Source organism: Apium graveolens, chromosome 5 (assembly GCF_009905375.1).
Source record: "Apium graveolens cultivar Ventura chromosome 5, ASM990537v1, whole genome shotgun sequence".
Lineage (NCBI taxonomy): Eukaryota > Viridiplantae > Streptophyta > Magnoliopsida > Apiales > Apiaceae > Apium > Apium graveolens.
In genome coordinates, this window is record NC_133651.1 from 269,031,637 (window position 1) to 269,037,603 (window position 5,967).

Below are 5,967 nucleotides of genomic sequence, written 5' to 3' on the forward strand. Positions count from 1 at the left end.
AATTTTAAACTCCCAAGAACAGACCCATGGAAGGAAGAATTTTGAACATAACATTAAGAGATGAGGAAAACGTCTTTCGTATTCTATGGGTTTGAAGTGTGTTTTGAACAGTTTTAGACATTCAGATGCATTTGGAGTAAGAATGTCTTCAATTGCTCCGAAGAAATCCCACCATTGAAGGAACCAAATAGGGAGTTCCTGGACTTGAATTTTGGTATTGAAATAAAATAACCAGGAATGACTATTTTTTTGATTTTGGATAAAGAATGAATTATGCCATGCTTGCTGGTAATCCCAGTAAGAATATGAGGAGCAGTGGTTTAGTTGTCTTTTGAAGTTCGAAGGAAAAAATTTTGGACTGTGGAGTTCTTGGCCCCATTGACTTGGGTGGATGACCTTTTGTATTTGACATGTTGTATATGAAGGCGTTGAGTGTTCTCTATCCTGGGCATTGTAAAAATGTTTGAACGTGACTGATTCAGTAGACAAGAGAATGGCTTGATAATAGTCATTATTTTTTGATAGATCCCAGGGTTTGAATAGCCATCCTTTAGGGAAAACATTTGAAATTGCTAAGGAGGCATCGGCATTGTTAAATCCTCTTTCGACTGACACTATTTTTTGGTGGTTTCTTTTGGTATAGTAATCAGAATTAGATTTTAAAAAGTTTGACTGGTTGACTACTACCTCCTGGTTTTGCATTTTTGGGGTAACTATATCTAGTTTTGACATGGATCTCTGAGGAACTAAGAGGGTTGGATTTTGAAAACTGGCTGTTTGTGTATTTTGAAAAGGAGTATTTGTAGGTTGGCTGGAAGAAGTGTTTTGTTGGGTAACTTTAGTTGATTTTTCTGAAGAGCTTTGGGAGATTGTTGAGGGATTTTGGATGTGGAGGCCATGGGTTTTGATGGTTTGAAGAGCTAGAAATAAGTTATTGTCTTCTTCATCTGTAATCACCTTATCAATCCAGGATGTGATCGGTTTTCCTGAAGAAGTACTCGCTTCACTTTGTTGAGTGGCCGGGAGGTGTCCGGGAAAGGCTGGGGTTTTTCCCCCACCTCTGCTTTTTCGAGGCATGATACTTATCTGTTTTGTAGAAACTCTCGGGTCATTGTACCAGTGATAGCAGTTCATATCTCCCTTAATGTGTTCAATATCAAAATCAAAAATGCTTAATAATGCTTGCCATCTGGCGAAAATTTGTTTTGATGCAATATTTTGGACATCTTTTTGTAAAACTTCTTTTGCCGATTTACAATCGGCTCTAAGGAGAAATTTTTGATTTAATAAATCACTTTGAAATTTTATAATACATAAAACAATTGAAAGTATTTCCTTTTTTATAGTAGAATAATTTCTTTGACAATCATTCTAATGTGCAGATGTAAACTGGACTATTTGTTCTTTACCATTGACTACTTGTTTTAGTATACCTTCGTAGGTGACAGTATAGGGGGTTATTAAATTGAAGAAAGGTGTACCTAATATGACAAGATGATGTATTCCTTTAACTAGGAGAAAATATGTCTTAATTTGGAAGGTTTTATTATTGATAGAGGCATCAACCTTACTAACTACATTGAGGTTTGAGTTATTAGCGGCGGTTAATCTTTCGTTGGTATGTTGATGAAATCTTTTTGGTATTATTTCTTCTTTAATGCAATTCAAATCTGCTCCTGTATCGAATAAAGCAATGGTATCTAAGATAAAGTCATCTGAGAAGACAACTTTGACTTTTATGAGATATTTTCGGTAGGTAACTTGCCTTAATTCATATAAGAAATCTTCATCTTGATCAGGAGTATTGTTTAAACTGCTTAATTGTTTTTGTTCAGTATTTTTCTCTTCTACTTCACGAACTAGAAGGACATTTAAAGCTTCAGAATCTATCTTCTGCTGCTCTTTAAGGATTTTTAATTCTTCTTTGATTTCCTTAATTTCTTTGTGTAGGTCTTGTATTGTTGGAACGGATTTTTGGTTGGGTTTTTGCTTTTTTAATATTGTGGTCAAGTCATATGTAGTTTTTGTTGATGGGAGAATAGAAGGTTTTTGTTCTGGTTTGGGTTCAATTGGTCGTTGGAGTAATTTTTCTAAAAGCTCTTTTCTTATTTGGGGATCAGTTATCTTCTCTATGATTTCGAGAGAATGTTCTTCATTTCTGGTTAGGACGTTGATGCGTCTGTCTTTAGAGGAGGAATTATGAGAGGAAGATGAGCTTGTTGCAATCTCATCTATTTGAAGAGGTTCATCATTTCCAGACATTTCAGATGTCTCAGAGTCGGAAGATTCAAGGAGTAAAGCCGAGATTTTGTTAGATAAGCTTTCTTCTATGTTTAACTCTTCTATTTTCCTATTAAGTCTGCAGAATCTAGATATATGTCCCTTTTTTCCACATTTGTAACAAGTTATATCTTTATTGGTTGGTTTAGTAAATCTATTTTTGTTGAAAGGTTTTTTGTTGTTATTATTAGAGGAAGGTTTATTATAGAACGGTTCTGTTGATTTTTTGTAGAAATGTTTAGACTTTGTAAAAGACCTTTTCTGATAAGGTCTTTGATATGGCTTGCATTCACCATCACATTTTAGTTTTGAATAGCTTTTGTTGGGATTATAGTCATATTGTTGACAGAAAGTCCCTAATTCCTGCTTTGTTCTTTTTATTTCCCATTTGAGATGTCTTTGGAGTTTTAAATCTTGACAAATCTTTAGGCCTTCTCGTTGTGTTTGGCTTATGAGTTGGCCATATGTCAGGTTTTTGTAAGGTATCGGGCTTCCGTGTTCAGTTATTAAAGAGGTTCTAACTCTTTCACCAAGTAAGGTTGGAAGTCCGGCTAAGAATTTTTCTTTCCAATTTGCATGGTTCGAGTCTTCTCTGAGCATGACTCTGGTGAGGAAAGTAGTTTTATATCTTTGGAAATCACTAAGTTTTTTACATTTGAGATTATGTAAAAGCTCAGCATTTTTATCTCTCAGGTGAGAAGGGTCACCAATGAAGTGGTGTGTTATGACTAGAATGAGTTGTGCGACTGCTCCTTGGATAGGGTTTCCTTGTTCATCTAAAATGGGTTTTCCCTCTTCATCTTCCCTAATGGAATTTAGGATTTCAAGATGATTTTCAGGGGTAAGGTGATAGTCCCACCAACCCTTTAATTGGCCAAAGAACCCTGCTATGAGTAATTCGGCTATAGCTTTGTCTGGGGTTCCTATTTGGGTTGTATAAGCATTGGCTGCCATGGTCATTTGTTGTAAATGATTTAGAATATTATATTCAGACATTCCATCTATATTCCATTCATAAACAGATGATGCATTGAATGTAGACTGGGTTAAAATTTCAGGTCTATTTTCAACTCCAATGTCTGGGGCTGTGAATTTTGGAATCATTTGTCGGAGGTCATGAACCTGGGGTATGAAAGCATCTTCATCTGAGTCATGATGTATGACATTTAGTTGTTTAGATGAAACACTGTCAGCAGCTATTTGGGTTGTGGAAGAGGAAGCCTCAAGTCTGCTAAGATGGTCTTTGATGGCTTTAACGAATTCTGGTCTATTTGTTTGAATTTGTTGTTGGCTTTGTCTAGAAACTTGGTATGGCTTAAATATGGGTTCTTGATTATTAATACTTTTGGGTAAATCTATTGTTTTTTGAATTCGGTCTTCTATCCGGTTTAGTTGACTTTCTATGCTATTTAGGTGGGTGTTTGTGTAATTAACAGCAAGGATTGTATTCCTAGTATTTTTTAGTATGTCATCATCTGGTCTTTTGATGGGGTGTGCCTCGATTTTTTCACTATGAACTGTTAGTGTGACATTTCTAAAAGGTGGGTGGTGTGATTCTATAGTTCCGCTGGTTGTTTCCCATTGTTTTTGATTTTGGCTCATGCTTCGAGTGATGGGGTTTAGGTAATTTGTGAATGGGAAAAATAAGTTTTGGTCAGAGGAGTAAATTTCCAACCAATCAAAGAATATCATTTGGATTTTTTTTTGGTTAAGAAATTTATAATAAATTTCTTGAATTTGTGTCTTTTGTTCTTTGAAGTTGGTAAAAAACCAATTTCTTTTTTCAGTGTTTTGGGGAGAATAAAACTCTTCACGGAGAAAAGTTTTATTGATTTGGAATTCTATTTCAATTACATTTAGCTCACTTGGCATTCCCATATTCTCAGTTATAGCAGAGAAGGTTGGGGATGTTGGTGAGGAAGGGGCAACCGTGTTTTGGTTTGGTGGTAATTGACTTTGTTTATAGAATGGGTGAGGTATATTGGAAGAATAATCTACACCACCCATAGAGGTATTGGGTATATCTAATGTAGAGTATCTTGGTTTTGAGGTAGTGTTAATGATAGAAGGGATTTGAGAAATCTTTTCTAAGGTTCTTGAGGAAGCATCTGAATATCGAGAACTAATAGAAGAGGCTCGGGATGATCGATCAAATGCAAGAGTGACTCTTCCATTATCATCTTGGTGAACTTGGTGTATTTGTGTGTTTGGTTCTAATCTTTCCGGTAATCTAGGGCGAGCTACTCCTTCTAAAACCCATTCAGTGGGAAGGGAAGTGTCCTGCCATTTTATGGATCGAGGAATAACTGTGTTAGACCTTGAAAGGTCAGTTTGGAGAAGGATGGTTTCTCCTTTGACGAAAGCAATTTTATGCCCATCATCTCCTATGGACATTATTGCTTTGTAATGAATTCGAAAGATTAAAGCCACTGGAATTGATCCTTCTAACATTTTATAGTTGTGAGTTTTAACTTGGAGTGTCATGCTATGGATAACATTCCTTTCTTTAAGAGAAATAGATAAATTTGGATAACAACTAAAAGAGATGGGTCAGTTGCATAGACTTGATTCTATGGAACTTAACAGAGAGTCATTGAACTCAAGGAATCTAGCATCTCTTAAAATGGCTAGTATTGAGGTGTCTAATCCTTCTTTGGTAAAGGGCTTAATTCCGACTTGGACTAAACCTAAATGGATGTAATTGTATGATTTTGCTAGTTTTTCTAGGGAACTTTTGGTGAGAAGGTGAATTGTTTCGAATGATTTTGATAGGTGTATGTCCCTTTCTTCGGTTTTGATGGAAAAACTTGAACTATACCATTTTGTATCATAAACTTGGCTTTTGGGGATTTTTGGGATGTCTCAACGCTCTATTGCTTTTTGGAGGTTTTCGACGTTGGTTTCGGCACTATGTGTAATATTTCTTGAATCTAACGTACTAGTGGAAGAGTTTGAAAGAGATGTAGTTCTGCAGAATACAGAATCCATGTTCTAAGATCAAAAAAAGACGTAGGCTAAGCTTTTGCTTACAATCCTAGAAAAAACGGGTTTACTGCCTCCTATGGACTTATAACCGATAAACTAGGCAAAACGACTCGGCAAAGGCTTATCTACAAAAGTTTAAGAACTGAGAACAGAGATACAGTAGACAACAATAATACAACTCCCTCCTGGCTCTGATACCAAAAAGGACGTAATAGGACCAAGAAATATTAATAGAAACAGTAGGGAGAGTAATATAGTAAGACTAAGACATGGTATGCATATTAACACAAAATATTAAAACATGAATATTAAAACATGATATGAACAAGAATAGGTTTTGAAATTACTTGGAAACGCTTTTGATTATATAACTGAAAGCAATCTGCCAGTCTTTGTGTTACAATTTGAGAAAACTTGAGAATAAACTTCGGAAATATGAACTGCTATCACTGGTATAAGATGTGTATATTATCTGCTCTCTAATTTCAAGTTATATATATATATAACAGGTTGCAAGGGTGAGCATAATCGCTCTGCAATACCAACATATGAATAAAAAGATAAAAACAGTAATGTAAACAATGTTAGGAACATAGCTGTAATCATGTAAACAACATTATATATTGAAAAACTGAGATAACTGGATATCACTGACTAGCATGCTTTTAACAAAAACAAACTTAGTAGTGTGTTGTGTAAGTA